The 17,571-nt window shown below is 34.9% G+C and overlaps 1 protein-coding gene across 2 annotated transcripts in view; it reads right to left on the bottom strand.

The window, feature by feature from the left end:
* Window positions 1-9,329, bottom strand: part of LOC144840154 (uncharacterized) — a 38,830-nt gene extending 29,501 nt beyond the window's left edge. The window contains exon 1 of one of the 2 annotated variants that reach the window (XM_078695856.1): window positions 9,267-9,329. The gene's annotated coding sequence lies outside the window, so the exon portion shown is untranslated. Of the gene's footprint in view, window positions 1-9,262 lie in introns of both variants that reach the window. The other variant, XM_078695857.1, reaches the window with a different exon arrangement.
* Window positions 9,330-17,571: the final 8,242 nt, after the last annotated feature.

The raw sequence follows: 17,571 nt of genomic DNA, 5'->3' as shown, positions 1-17,571 counted from the left end.
TTTTATTATATCACAAACCATTATAAAAACACAATTATGTTGATTCTTGGGAATTTCCCCAGCAAACACCCAAACAATACATGACATTGTTCTTTTGATTATGATTTCCAGGTGCGTATTGTAAGAATTGAAGGAATTGCCAACAATCCATTGAATGCTAAATTCTACTATGGCCTTACGTCGAACGTGAAAAGTAGCCTAGAACAACATCCCGTGCCTCATCAAAGATAATACTTTTTGACGCCATAGGCTGTTATATAAAAATACCATAATGCTAAAATGATAGAGTTCCATGAAAAGTACAAACATTTGGTGAAAAATTAGCCTCTAAATCAGTAACTTTCTAACGTTTGTTTTGAATTTCAAGCCAGAAGGACGACTGAGGGCGTCTATCATATATTTTTTTATCAGAGAGGGCTATGCAATACATCATACCATCAAATTATTGTCTATATTAACCCTTTCACTGCGTGTCACATCACCTCAGTGAAAGCTAGGGCAAATCGGACCGAAGAAGAGAAGGAGAATAGCAATACTATTTGGGAGAAGTTTGAGGAGCAAGTAGAGCCACAATCGAATTTCCGTGTCTCAAGAATGTATCTTCAGAAACTAAAAATAACAACCGGGTGAGTCGATTGATGACTACATTACTAAACTTAAATTCCATGCAGAAAAATGCGCATTTACAGCCGCAGAAAAAGAATCAAGAATCATAGAACAAATGACCATAGGAAACATATTTAAAGATCTCCAAAAAGAAACCAAGAATACAGACTTGAGGAGGCCATAACCCTTGCTAGGGGACATGAGGCATCCCTCATGCACCACAAGCAATTAGACGAATTTGATACACAGCATGCAAAAATAAGCTACGTGTCACATGCCAAAAACAAATGTAAAGCGTGTGGACAAATGCATCGCCCTCGAGAATGTCCAGCATATGGCTCGATTTGCCACAACTGTGGTAAATTAAACCATTGGGCCAAAATGTGTAGATCATCAAAAAAATTATGGATCCTCGTAATGATCAAAGTACAGACCGTCATCAACAAAAACGAAAATAAAAAAGGCATGGAAAAGGCAAACTAAAATCTAGAAGTGGAATACACTCAATGAATCAATATGAATCTGACTCGGATGATTACTTACTTGAACACCATATGGAAAAATAGACATTTGGTTCAGTGCGCATGAGCAGCATCAACACTAGTGAAAAATTCACTAAACTAACTTGACATAAAGTTACCACTTATGGAAAACCAAATGGCTGAACTGAACATCAAAGTTGATACCGGAGCAGAGGATAATACTCTTAATACTCTCCGTTGCGAATATTTGAAAATATGTACCCAAATCATGTAAACGTACAAGGATATCCCAAAAGCGGAGTCCTAAAGGAATCAAACACTAAACTTACATACATTGATGCACAGAAAAACAAATTAAGCTCTCCAAAGGCGTTAAAGAATATTTGTCAATGCGCGACGAGCTAACCGTAGAAAACGGCATCATTTTAAAAGGGCAGCAAACTGTTATACCAAATGAAATGAGAACATACATATTGGATCAACTACATGAACCGCCGTATATTGGCCGGGCATATAAAACAACGATATCAAAAAAATGTGCGAGAGATGCACAGTTTGTGAACAATTCCAAAACACTCAACCTAAAACCACTAATTCCTATGGAAATACAAGAACGCCCATGGCATACTCTCGGAATTGACCTTTTTCATTTTGATTCAGAAGACTATCTAATCATAGCAGACTATTACAGCAAAATGTTCTTCATAAGGAAGATGCCCACAAATGTGACGAGCAGTGCTGTAATTCAAGCAACGAAACACATTTTCGCAGAACAAGGGTCATCACACACTATCATCTCCGACAATGGCCCACAATTTGCGTTGGAACAATACAAACTATTCTGCAAAGATTGGAAAATAATTCATACCACCAGCTCACCTCACTACCCCAGATCAAACAGTTTTATTGAATGCATGATACAGACAGTAAAATCAACACTTAGAAAATGCAAAATTTCCGGCACCGACCCAGACTTAGCATTGCTGTGCTTACGTGCAACTCCAATAAACTCACATCTACCAAGTCCAGCAGAAATATTATACAGACGACGCATACAAGCAAATCTACCGGAAGTGATAAAATCTAACAACCCTGAAAGCAAAACACAATACAATACGCGATACAATACGCGATACAAAAACAATTAGTACAATGCCAGACAGATCAAAAAATTCATCATGATAAAAACAGAACAAAATTTCTTCCAACGCTTTCTAAAGGCCAAAACATCACAATCCAGCATCCACATAAAAAAACATGAACGCCTGGTATTGTAACTAATCAACTACCTCAGCCAAGATCGTACATCATAGAAACTACAGATGGAACATATCGACGAAATCGAAAATAAATACGGAATAGACCAACGCATTCGTCTGAACCAGATACGTACCATTTGACAATTGATAAACAAACACCATTTACACTCCACCACTAACAAGAAGTAAAACTCGAAAGAAGGGGAACGTTGATGGACAATAACACTTGAACTATAGAATAATAATTAATAAAAAAATATGAACTCTAATATTATTATATTATTGCTTAACATTGTCGAATGAACTAAATGAAAAAACTGTACAAAAATTATGTACAATCGTAATTACTAATATGAACAGAAAGCTGTATATTAAACTAATGCTTCAAATAGCCCAAATAACTAAATAAATTAAATAAATAATTAAATTTAGCATATTCCCAAGGCACCATGTAAATTAATGAACAATTACACCTTGTACTAAAAAGGAGGGATGTCACATCACTTTCACCTCAGTGAAAGCTAGGGCAAATCAGACCACTGGACCTGTTTATAGTAACTCCCATTAGAAATCCCATTAGAGCAATTATAAATTCCACAATATACCAACTCAGTGAACAGTTAATAGATTATCATATTCTCTCCAGTCTTCAGACAAGCAACATTAGTTCAATTCAATAAAGCTCATATTACTCAACAGTATAAGTGTATTGCTTGTTTTAATGTAAAATTTTTTTTTTCTATAGTTGTATTATCGTCTTGAAAATCATGCGGCCTCTATAAAGTTTTCCATCGCTCGACTAGTTATTTCTATCTTGGAAAGTTGTTTTGAGTAGCGAAATGGCGCAACAAAGGCTATACGATGTTAGTGAAGTTTTAAATCAGATATTTGCTGATTCAGACAGTGAGGATGACTTTGATGTCAATGATTCAAGTCAATCGTACCCGTCTGCTGACTATAGTTCCGATGATAGTGATTCTATGATGAGTGTTGATTGTTCGTTGGATGTGGATAATGAACCTGTAGGCCATGGATCACAGGATGAAACTATAGATATGTCTGTGGACAGTGACAGTGAAGCGAGCAAGGACAGTGACGATGAATCGGTGAGTTCTGATCGTTTATCAGTTGATGATGATGAGCCAGTGCCAGTTGTGCGTGGTCATGTTGGCAATATAGATCGACGTGGTGTATGCGGTGGCAATAGAGGAGGCAAACGTGGGCCACGTGTTCGTGGTGGTATACGTGGAAGAGAAGGTCAGGCAAGAGGTCAGAGGGGCCGGCCTCGTGCTAGAGGACAGGGGCCTGCAAGAGATAAGAACCCAAAGATAAATTGGGAAATTGATCCAAATGATAGTTTTCAACCAAAGCAAATTCCATTCTCTGGTGGTGAACGACTCAAAGTTAGAATTGGTAATAATGCTTTAATTGAGGAGTTCTTTTTTCAGTACTTTACTGATGATATATTTTTGCATATTGTAGAGGAGACCAACCGATATGCTCAGCAGTTCATCAATGCAAACCGTGATAAACTGAAAAATCGATCCAGGGTTCATCAATGGTCTCCCACTACCGTTCCTGAAATGAAGACGTTTTTCGGTTTACTTGGACTGATGGGTATTATTCACAAGCCTAGACTAGAAATGTATTGGAGCACTGATGATTTGATAGAAACACCTATATTTGGCCAAATAATGAACAGAGATAGGTTTTTCCTGATAATGAAATTTCTACATTTTGCAAACAATGAAGACCCTGCACATGACCCCACGGATGTCAATAGGGACAGGCTCTACAAAATTAGGCCTCTCATCAGAATGGTTCGAGAACGAATGCAGCGTGTTTATTCGCCATCTAAAGAACTCTGTGTAGATGAATCCTTGCTTTTGTTCAAGGGGAGACTGCTGTTCAAACAATGTATTCGAACAAAACGTGCACGTTTTGGAATCAAGTTTATGAACTATGTACATCGGATGGCGTATGTCTTGATTTTATTGTATATTCAGCTGAGAATATTTTCAGAGATCATCCAGACCCTCATCCTCAAATGCTTGTTACTGAGCGTATTCCTATAAACATGATGCAGCCTTTTCTCAACCGAGGCCACACACTGTATGTTGATAATTTGTATACATCTCCAGCTCTGGCTACGTACCTTCTTGATCACGATACATACCTTTGTGGCACTGTCAACCCAAAGCGTTCCGATTACCCCACTGATCTAGGGACAAAGGCACTTGACAAGGGTAAATCATGTTTTATGAAGTCGCAAACAGGAAACATGTTAGTGGTAAAGTTCCGGGCGCTAAAAAACAAATCTAACAACCAACCAAAAGAAGTGTGCATGCTGACCACAGAAGGCAGGGCCGCTATGATCCCAACTACAAAACATGACAAAGACAACAATCTTATTCACAAGCCATCATGTATAATTGCGTATAATTACAACATGGGAGGAGTTGATATGGTGGACCAACAGCTGCACAGCGTGAGCATTGTAAGAAAAACATACAAGTGGTATAAGAAAATAGCTCTCAGAATGTTCATGCAGTGTGCTCTAAGTGCCCACAAACTCCATCGGAAGTTCACGCCATCTACCAAAGATTTTTTGGCTGATTTCAAAGATCTTTTGACAGTACTTGTGTGTTCAAGCCCTAGATTGAACAAAGATGTAACACGTCATGAAGTAGTACAAAGGCTAACTGGAAAGCACTTTCCCGTGAAAAGAGAAAGTAAAGACGGCAACACAAAAAACAAGAAAGACAAAATGTGCCGGGTGTGCTGGGCTCGTGGTCACCGCACAAGTGCTGGAAGAGAGGTTAAGACAGTATGGATTTGCAAAGATTGCCCAAGTAACCCAGGTTTGCATGCCGATAAAGATTGTTTCAGGGCCTACCACACAAAATTGGACTATTCTAAAGAGGATGATGAGTAAAGAGAAAACCAAAAAACCATGACGTCACATAATAACGTCATGCCAGCCATTTTGAAAGTAACAAAATTCACCCGCCCCAATAGGGCAACATCGTGTTTATCACAACACGCAAAAAAAAAAATAGTTAGTTTTTGTACTATAGTAGTATATTTTTGCAAAAAGGTCATTATTTCCTCAAAACTTTGATTTGTGCATAATTTGTATAAAACAATAAAAATAGTTAAAATTTTTTTATATTTTTATTTGTTATACGTATCTTCATCAATATCCAGTTGGAAAACGTATTCCATAAGAATTTCTTATAGAAAATATAGTTTTTATTATTGATTCAATAAAAAACACGAAATCCAAAATACCTGTAATGACGTCATCAATATGCAAATTACTATTTTTTTCATACCTAAATGTAGACTAACCCTTTGCCCATCACACACCACAAAAATAATAACACAATTATCTCAATTAGTATTTTTTTGCAATTTATTAAAATATCATATGTTTTCTTAATATATATTACGCACAGAGGTGGGAATAATGCTTAGCAGTGAAAGGGATAATGTGAAATATATGAGGTGATATTAAATTTTTAAATAAAGTGTAAGTGTGGTATGCATCACTCAAATTCAATATACAAAAGTCTCCTCTGTTCAAATGCTGTCCTTCAAAAATAAAATACAGTATATAAATCTTAGGGGCAATCCCCTACTCTTCCGAAAGATTCACTTGTTTCCCTTAGGTGCACATGAGCCATGTGTGTAAACTGGACCTCCAGCTTTAAGTTCTTCTGTAATACCTTTTACCTACAAATATTAGCTTCTTATGGGTCATCTTGAATAATATCTGCAAAATCTAAATTAAACAAAATAAACAAACAAGCTGCATTAATCGAATACTGTATGGCCATTGAATTCATAATATTTAAGAGAATGATGAATGCAAAATAATTTTATTCAACATCTGAGATTTATCAGGGCTGATCATTTTATTAAATTATACTTTTCCTGTTATTTGCATTTTTGTCAATAGTCGTTCTTTCCAACTGAAAGGGGAACATGAATTTAGTCGTAAAAATACAATATGAATATTTAACCGTACCTGAGAAATAAGTTCTCTATGTTGACTTGATCATTTAACAGATGAGATTTTCATTTCATTACCATCACACAGTATACACAACACTGACCAACTTGCAAGAAAAAATAAATATGTTTTATGTGACTGACAAAAACATACTTTTAAGGCTAAATTAATTACTATTATTATTTTTATCATATTTATATTATTATTATTATTTCATACGCATCGAGCAACTCACAAATTACAGGAATCAGGATGGATAAAATATATAAATAATGTAAAATTTACCATAGATAGAAGTTAGGTGTACAATAGGTCCACTTAGAGCAGATTAGCATTATTCCTCCATGGTATTAGTTTAAGCCCAATACAGTACTCCTCTACTCTACTGCTAGTCCTACACTAGTACTAGCTCTACTAGGATTTTTTTTGCCAGAGTGTTTAATTGTATGTTCTGCTTACTATATTAATTATACTAGCTGTGTATATAGTATTGTTTAATAAATCAAGAATAATAATAATACCTTAACTTTTACAGTTTACTGATCTTCCGTCTGTGTGTAGGGCGACCCACAGCCGCCCCACTGTATGCTGCATATCATGCGTCTATATACTCGACTTGGAACTATACGTACATAACAGTAAGCCAATGAGTTAACAATCACACACTACATATAAGTTGCAATTTAATCTTGACCTTGTAGTATCGTGTGCGCGTGCAAAAAAACATCGAACATCGACTTGGAAATATACGTACATAATAGTAAGCCAACGAGTTAACAACTACACACTACAAGCAACAATGATATAATATGGCCTTGACCTTGAAGTATTGTGCACGCGCGCAGCAAATAACAAATATCGTCTTGACCTAGTATGTACATTAAACCAACGATTTATCGCGCCACGAGCAGAAAATGGTAATAATGCAACGCGTTAACGAGGACCCTAACAGACGTATCGTGAACACAAGTATTGAAACAACTCAATACAATATATATAAATACATTAACTCAATCAAAATTGTTTGGGCCTAGCAATAAATTTGATTGGATTTTTTTTTACATTTGTGGAAGAAAAAGTCTTTTTTTAACATTTGTGGGCGTTATCACATTTGTTGAGCACATTTACATTTTTAATAACTACTAGCGCATATTGTCTACTGTAGAACATAATCAGTCAGTAATATTATCTGTCATCACAATGATCACCTATAATTAAGTTCTAGTTCTAATTGTTAACATGACGTCATCAAAATGAAAGACGAAGATACCAATTTCGGAAAAAAAATTGTCTGAACAGTGAACAACATATTATTACGTGTTGAAGAAATTTGGATAAGTAATTGATGATGTAAAATATGACAATACGACTTTTATAATTCAACTGGCCATACAGTATGATGACGTCACAACATTTGATGCACAAAATTTGTACATGAATTTGTATCTACAATTCAACAGCTTCTATAAAACGTTTTAATCATGAGTATCACTTTAGACAGACGTTTTATAGATACGCAAGACACAAAAATTACAGAAAGAAAGAAGAAAAAGAAACTAGATTTGAACTCGTCACGGTGATGAGTTAGGCTATTGCTCAATGCATCGTAACATGCACATGCTGTTTATTACGCTTCATATACAGTAGGCTGCACTACAACGATTGTACGAACAGCATAACATTGATCAAAACCGTTCAACAAGCGTCAACAGTTGACGGTATTGACATTAGGGACTTTAAGAAACATGGCGGCATAATTTATGCATGAGCTTTAACAAAGTGGGTGGAGCTTAGCATGAAATTCCGTCATTTTAACTTTTTGAGGATGATAAAGTTGCCATTTTCCCATTTACGAAGAACGAATAGAAATAATATATATATAACCTTAAATATACAGTTCTAATTACACTTAAACATGGAAATTTCAAAACTCAGTTTCGTACCCACCCCTTAAAATTACTCAAAATCTTTATCCAACCTACTCACGAGTTGTCTACAACATCCTGCAAGCATAAAATTGTAAAAAAATCAATTATTTGTTATTTATAACTATTTTTAATTAATTAATATTGAGCACCCTTCAGAAATCCATCGTCAAAGAATTGAAATGTACCATAAATTTATACAGTACTTCGTTCAGTCCTGAGATACATTTTATTGTTATAACACAATAAACAAGAAGCTTTTGACAACTTAATTGTTTTAGTAATGTTATCACTGTACTAGAAACGCTAATGTTATGGTTTCCCAGTTTTAATATTTGTATAACATATATATAAATTACCCTTTTTTATTCAACTATGAAAGTACTCACATGGAAATACAAATGGAACAAAAACAGAAAGATATAATTTATTGAAATGTAATGTACGTAATACAATGATATATATTTATAATAAAAACGTGATATGAAGCATTTTCCATCCAATTACTAGAATTTATTTTACTTATGATGACACTGAATTTATTTAATCAAGATCAAGCTAGCTCTCCCCTCCTGAACCTCTACTCACATATTGAGTGATACTCCAGTTGGAGTTTATCAATTATTTATTTAATCAAGTAGATGAAGTAGGGCCTACTGAAACAATTTTGAGTAATTTTATGGGGTGGGTACGAAACTGCATTAGCGCCAAGTTGTAATAGGTATTTGCAACATTCTGAGTCTCGTTTGTTTCCGTTTGGTGTTTAGTAGGACCCGTTGTAGTAGGACCCGTACTAGGCCTAGCCTAGGTAGGCCCTAGTAGATGCCTAGTCTAGTGTAGTGGGACTAGTATAGGAGGCCTAGTAGGCTAGGCGCATAGTCTTTCTACAACCAACCAAGGTAAAGGTAGCTAGATGGAGTAACTGACAGGTGATATTACTTAAATATAAGCACACAAAGAAAGAAAAGACATCACCAACCTTATAAAGCCATCCGCGTTTCCACAACACACAGTATGGATAGATTCCTAGTTGATACAAAACAATGCCTCAGCTAATTCCGGTTTCGAAAAATATCGGGGATTCCCCTTTAGTTATACAGATATTAGAGGGCGCTGTTTTGAAGTAATCAAAAATGGAATTTATGTTTATATAGATAGCTTTGTTTTTTTCACTCTGCTGCTCTAGCCCGCTACGTCACACGAGATGACTCATTTATTAGATGAAATCAAGCAGCAGTTATAGGCTAGTACTACACTTTGACATTTTTGTTAAAATGGAAACTCGACTATAATTTATAGGTACCAACTGTATTTCTGGTATTTATGAGTCCCATGACAATACTGTTTTTTGCTGTCAGATAATCATTGAATTATTATCAAAACAGTCCAGGAAAGTTTTTGTTTGTAATATGATACTTCACACTTGAAGTATCTAAGGTGTGATGAAGTGACCTCCAGACTTGACCTTAGCAATAAAATAAACTAAATTGAGTCTGTTTCATATCAAAGTTATTCACTTCTGTAACAAAATTCACATTATAAAAAGAGAAAAGAAACGTTTAATTATAATTCAAAAACCATTGTCTGACAGACATTTAATTACGTTTTTTCAGGTAAAACAACTATTATGTGACAATAAAATGACAAATTTAAAAACAAATTTGAAATAAAAAATATTTTTCAGAGGGACAATATATCTTTAAAACTGTTACGTCAATAAGCGAGCAGCGTTTTTTGTAAGAAATATTTCTTTCTTAATTTTGCGCCTCTTATTTTAATCAAATTATTGTTAATTTTTATTTATTATGACCTTATAAGGGAAATAAATGTTACTTTGATTGATTAATTGATTGATTGAATCTATCTAAAAAAAACAGCCCAAAGTGAAACAAATTGCTTTTTTAAATGTTCACATATGAGACCGACAAAAACATAGCTGAATGTGGTTTCCAAACAGAGGATCGTAGCATCCAAAGAGAAGAAAATAAAATTGCAAATACAACTAGTAGTTCTCCCATCGTAATAGACACACCATCAATTCTCTCAACAAACAGCTTTCAAACCCTACAAGAATTCCAACCGAATGCCACTGAATTTGTTCCATCTAATAGTTCTCAAACCAATAACCTTATGGATCAGAGAAATCTACTCAATTGTGAACAGTAATCTAGTAAATTCAATGCTTAAGAACATTAAAACACCGCTGGTCTAACCAACACATCAGTGAAAACTTTCCGGGGTGCCACTGTCAAACGAATTACCAAGATTATATTAAAGAAATGACCATGTATCAAACATTATAGTTCATGTTGGTACTAATGATAGTAATTCAAACTACGAATTGGCCAATGATTATATGGAACGTATATGTATATAGTATACATATCTGGTATATGCCATATTCGAGTGTTTGAAACGAACGAAATGTTATTCTCTACTTTTGGACACTTCTTTTTCGATCACACAAATTAATGATTAAAGAACTTTTGGACTTGACGCTTCAATGTTCACAAACGATAGATTACATCTAAACCAACGTGGAACCTGCTCTAGTATATAGCATGAATTATGGACTCAAATAATACCAATAAGGAGGAAGAAAAGATTGGAACAAATGTCAAATGACTGGTGTTATTTCTGTGGTGAGAGTGGCCATGTCCGCCATCAATGCACACATGGTAAACCGGTTACTTGCTTCTGCCTTATGGTAAATTATTAATTAATTTAATTATTTTTAAATAATACTAAAGCAATGAGTGATCGTGTGAGGATGACCTTTTGACCTAAAAACTCCAGAGTTTGATGTTGGTACCTTTCACACCAAAACACCGGGGTGTCCCCGCATTCGCTCTCCGGAAAATGTTCAACTGTTCAACACCGCAGTTTTAAACTCCGGAGTTGCTTGATTTTACCTTTCACACCAAAACAGCGGGACGTCAACTCCAGAGTGTCTCCGGAGTTTTGCTTTTGGTGTGTAATTTGCATATTTTCGAGGTGTGCGACAAAGGTGTGATTTTGGGAATTGCAAAGTGGTCCTACGCTGGCAATTAGGAACCTATATCTGAGTCATTTGAGGGCAAAATAAAGTCTCTACAGACAGTTTAATCACATTATGTATGCAAACATTGAGAAATGGGGTTGAGGGTCGAATGTTGTACTTCCGGTCATTTTTTCGTAAAATGTTTAATTAGAGCAATTAATATAAATATATATATATATATATATATATATATATATATATATATATATATAATAACAGCAGAAAACTTGGTTACTTCAATGAAGTAACCAAGTTTTCTGCTGTTATTTTATTTATTTATTTATGCTCTACCTTGGTATTGAGCACTCTATCCTAACGGTCTGATAATTTCAACCTGAATATATATATATATACATTCTGAATAAATCAGTGAAAAAATCAGCTCTCTCTGACTAGCAATTTTTGAGATATGGTAACCATGTAATTTCACCCTAATTTGCATATTTAAAGATGTATTGTCCCTTTGTCAAATTCCAAAAAAATAAAAAATAAAAGATTTCGAAAAAAAGTGGGTCATTTTGAAGTATCATAATAGTTATTAACTTTCACCAAAAATTAGTCCAAAAAAAATCATTTTACTGAAATACAGACGTTTTTTGGTTAAAAAAATAACTTTGACTTCCAGTCAAAGTTTTCGATCAAAACATATCTCATAATGCAACGCGCTTATTTGGTTACTCTGTATGCATAATCATAAAACTTCCTCGCGATCTGTGTGAAAACACATTCTCAAACGTGACGAGTTGTAAACAATCCTAATTAGCATCATGCATAATGTATAATCATGGTTTGAAATCTTTGTTTACTTTCGCTCGCGACGATTTTCCAGACTAAATGTAATCAAATTAATTTAGCTGTTAATTACGTAAAATTGTTGTTTTTGGCTCGAATTTTCGACTTAAAGTGAATAACTTTAATATTACTTTGATATGGCCAATTTAAATTTAGAATATTCTGACCTTCATTTTTTTGTGTTTCAAGGGACAATACATCTTTAAGGTAACTTGCATATCATCGAGATGAGTGACATAAGTGTCATGCTCAAATCTTGATCTCCTCATCATGTGACCATTTAAAGAGAAAAATCTCTGTTTGCCATTTGTTTCACTCAAAATGTTAGATTGCCTAGCCTAAGGGTATACAATGGTGATCTTTCTATTGACATGTCTGCGTCGAGGATTAATTGATTTTAATTTCAACAAGCGTGTTTTTAATATAATGGCTAAAGCAGTGGTTTCTTCATGATGTGAATATCCCAAAGATTTTATAGCCGAATCCTACATCGCAAACTCCAATGTTATCGAAGTTCAAAAAGTGATAAGCTTAAATGGAATTCCAATTCAAAATTACTTGGTGGCAAAGCCAATATAGAGATATTTTAAAGGAAACTAAATGAATTGAAAGTTGATACTGATACCAAAATAATCATTCTTTTCTACCAGATGATGATTTTAAGTGTATTGTATTTTAACATCTATATAATATAAATTTCGGCTTAGTTCTGAAATATGCGAGCGCAATGGAAAACTTCGGGACAAATCTCCACCTTTGATACTTACCTCATCTATCTCAGATGTATCGCGAAACGTAGATTTGATAATAATTATTAGTTCGCACTATTACAATATTGCTCCATATTTCTATCTTAAGGAAGTTATTATAAAGGGTTTTAAAACAAAATTTCTGATTTCATCGGTAGTATGAACATATAAGTAAACCATAAAAATACAAAGATATAAAAATTTTAAAATTGCGAGGCATCAAGTTGAACAACCATTAAAATTGAATCTAACAAATATATATATATAAATATTATGTACAGATAAAAATGATTGTTTAGAGATAAAAAAATAAAAAGTTTAAAGTTGCCTGACATAAAACCGAAGAGCTGTCACAAATGTGTTAAAACTAAATAAAGAATGTTCTCTAATATAATTAGGAATCTCTCTAGGAAAATTAGTGTACAATGAATATTTAAAAGGTTCTGGCATATTTGTGTTTAAAAATAACTGATTCGGAATACCTTGGATTAAAATAAAAAAAATCGTGAATATTAAGATCAATTCGACCATACATACATTTCATAATAAAAAGTATACTGAGAAAACACACTCTCTGGTCCATAGATGGTAAATTTAAATGTTCGAGCCGTTGCTCGTAATCGCCATTAGCACACAACTTTGTGATCCTTCGAAGAGGTTTATTTATGCTAGTAATATGTTGTTTTTGATGAGGCACCCAAACAGGGGCAGCATACTCAAGTATGGGCCTACATAAACCGTTAAAAGGCCTCATCAAAATTACAGGGTCGTTAAATATCACAAAACGCTTTATGAATCCGACAATTTGGAGAGATTTTGTGGTAATTGCGGACACATGCGTTGACCAAGAGAGATTTCTTTCAAAGTGAATACCAAGATATTTGTAGGAGGTAACTGCTTGAAGGTCATTAGTGTGAATATGATAACGAGCATGAATGGGATTACGTTTGCGAGTAATATGGAGAACTTTTTTAGCATTAAGTCTCATCATGTTATTTTGACACCATTCATCGATGTTATCTAGATCTTTTTGAAGTAATATCGCATCATATTCACATCTAATTGGCCTAAACACCACCGTATCGTCGGCATATTGTCTAATTTGAGAGGTGATCGACATAGGGAGGTCAAAAACGAACGAGTTGAAAAGTAATGGGCCAAGTACCGACCCTTGAGGTACACCTGAAACAACAGGTGTACGGTCAGATATCAGTCCATTGAGGACAATCTGTTGGCAACGATCAGTAAGAAATGAGCCCATCCATTTCAAAATTGGACCACATAGACCAAAATTGTGGAGCTTACGTAATAGTTTAGGGTGACTCACACGGTCAAATGCTTTTTCCCAATCAAGGAATATAGCATCGACGTAAGGGTGGGAGAGATACGGGGCTCTACTCACCTCGTCAATGTCCTGTATATCATGAACTTTCTTATCGTACTTGAGAAAGAAAGTATCGCATAGACCTGACCTAAACTGATTTCCCTGTTGGAAAATTGTCTGAGCTGTCTACGCTTGGTTTTTGCTTTGTTCAGCCAGTTACGCATCCAATCTTCCGATTTATTTAGGACCAAAATGAGTAGTTACGAGAGGCGGTATCATCCCTTGTAAAAATCTGCAACTAATTCGATCGCAACTATCATTTACAAGTTTGCCCACTGTCACTTTCGTGGGGTTGTTTACTACTCCAACGTCTAGAATGAAGCACGTACTAATAGTTTCGCGCACGAATTGCAAACTAACTGTATTTAAAAAAAGTCACGCATACCAGCATTTAGCTTTTCGCCTTTTTTTTTGTATCTCCATTGAGATCCAGCAACTGATACCGACAGCATTGTCATTTTTCAGTATTGTGCCTTTGGATTTATATATATTTTCTACTGATTGTATCAATTTTGATCTGACTTTGGTGTAATATCCTAGAGGGTACTTTGGACAATTTTACAATTCTACGTCGCCTGTCCGAGAAACGTGTTAGGTATCGTCACCATTTATGTATCTTTGTCCAAGTACCTGCACTTGCACTGATGAAGGGCTAGCGTTGCCCGAAAGCTCTGCTAACTTTTCTGGCTGTTTTACTTTATCGTTTTGATTTAGCTTTTCGCTTTCATTGAGATCCAGCCACTGATACCCACAGCATTGTCATTTTTTTTATTATTACTATATTGTTGTTGTTGGTTTTTTTTTATTATTTATATTTTTATTATCATTATTATCATTTTTATCATTATTATTATCATTATTAATTAATATGGTTCAACATACCTTGATGTGCAGACTCAGTAGTAGGCCTACCAGACGTCAATATTAATATTAATTTAATGCTTCCAACTGAGACATTCCCTATATTGGATAGTCTCTATATGCGGAACAGCTATTCTTGATAAAAACTTTCCCCGTTTTGAAAATTTCTGAATTTCTCTACATATCTGACAGTTTCTCTTTTATACAAATCGGAAAAATCGAGATTTCTCTAGGCCTATATTGTATAGTTTCTCTATTTTCGACAGCACTTCCCCATTCTGGAAAGAAATTTCTCCATTTTGGACAAATCGTATTTCTCTATATTGGACATCTTCCCTATTTTGGACACAGCACTTCCCCATTCTGGAAAGAAATTTCTCCATTTTGGACAAATCGTATTTCTCTATATTGGACATCTTCCCTATTTTAGACACAGCACTTCCCCATTCTGGAAAGAAATTTCTCCATTTTGGACAAATCGTATTTCTCTATATTGGACATCTTCCCTATTTTGGACACAGCACTTCCCCATTCTGGAAAGAAATTTCTCCATTTTAGACAAATCGGATTTCTCTATATTGGACATCTTCCCTATTTTGGACAGCACTTCCCCATTCTGAACAGACATTTTCCCATTTTGGACAAATCGGATTTCTCTATATTGGACAGTTTCCCTATTTTGGACACAGCACTTCCCCATTCTAGACAGAAATTTCCCCATTTTAGACAAATCGAATTTCTCTATATTGGACAGCTTCTCTATTTTGGACACAGCACTTCCCCATTCTGGACAGAAATTTCCCCCATTTTGGACAAATCGGATTTCTCTATATTGGAAAGCTTCCTTATTTTGGACAGCACTTTCCCATTCTGGACAGAAATTTCCCCATTTTGGACAAATCGGATTGCACTTCCCCAATCTAGACAGAAATTTCCCCATTTTGGACAAATCGGATTTCTCTATATTGAACAGCTTCCCTATTTTGGACACAGCACTTCCCCATTCTGGACAGAAATTTCACTATTTTAGACAAATCGGATTTGTCTATATTGGACAGCTTCCCTCTTTTGGACACAGCACTTCCCCATTCTGGACAGAAATTTCCCCATTTTGGACAAATCGGATTTCTCTATATTGGACAGCTTCCCTATTTTGGACAAATCGGATTTCTTTATATTGGACAGCTTCCCTATTTTAGACACAGCACTTCCTTATTCTGGACAGAAATTTCCCCATTTTGGACAAATCTGATTTCTCTATATTGGACAGCTTTCCGATTGTGGACACAGCACTTCCCCATTCTGGACAGTAATTTCCTCATTTTGGACAAATCAGATTTCTCTATTTGGACAGCTTCCCTATTTTGGACACGATGGTTTATACACTGTATAGCGCCACCTATCGCTTTTGTCGTTATTCTGGACAAAATATTTCCCCATTCTGGACAAAATTCACCAACCCCTCTCGCCATGGTGGTACACAACAGAGGAGGTTGCGTAGTTGATACGTGACGTAACAACTCACGAAACATGTCAAATTACTGTTTTTGCCTTTTTTTAGCGTTTATCCTTAAAATTCAGGAATGTAATATAGCCTATCGTGTGCGGCCCCTCAATAAACATCAGTGTGCCAAATGCGAGCACGTACCATTCATTGGCTTCGGAGGAGGGTTATGCCTTATGTGGGTGGTTATATACTTTGCCTGGGCAAGTACAATAAAAGCGCACTCTGATAAAAGTACTTTGACAAATTATTAAAATAAAAACAAATTGTATCAAGAATAAAATTCGGAACTACTGTATTTACAGCCATTGATTTTGTTATACGCTATCCCTTCATTTTGAAATATATGTAGACTAAAAAATGAAAGCAATACTGGATATGACACTTTATACTTTACTTTTGACTTTTCAGACTTTGCGAAAATAAAAGACGCTAAAGAAAAATGGTGCTGTGTGAATTAGATAATGCACGCAAACACCAACGAAAGTATAAAATGCCAAACTATTTATTTTGGGTGCTTTTCGTTGTGTATTAATTATTTGATACATAAACAGATAAAATAAAAAAGTTTAACATAAATCGATTAAAAAATATATTGCTGCGAAAACACGTTTTCATGTTCAACAATATATAAAACCATTTGGAATCGTTTTATTTGTGTGTGTTCATTTTAATTCATTTAGCCTACATTTTATTTTTATTTCAACGGTTTTTATATCTTGCAATTTTTTTTGTGTGAGGTTTCGTATCTTTTTTGCTAGTTTTGTATGTAATTACATCGTGGTCTAGTTTTGTTTTTAACCTTAAGCGGTGATACCGGTGATACCGGTACTTAATAATTACACATGTCGCGGATTCGAACTCGAACGTATAATAAACACGCTATCGCGTTTTACTCACTGAGCCAAACCGTGATTTACGAAAATTAATTAAAACAATGACGCGATCATTCGA

The sequence above is a fragment of the Antedon bifida genome, chromosome 4 (assembly GCF_963402885.1).
Source record: "Antedon bifida chromosome 4, ecAntBifi1.1, whole genome shotgun sequence".
Taxonomy (NCBI): domain Eukaryota; kingdom Metazoa; phylum Echinodermata; class Crinoidea; order Comatulida; family Antedonidae; genus Antedon; species Antedon bifida.
This window is presented reverse-complemented; position numbering and strand designations above follow the sequence as displayed.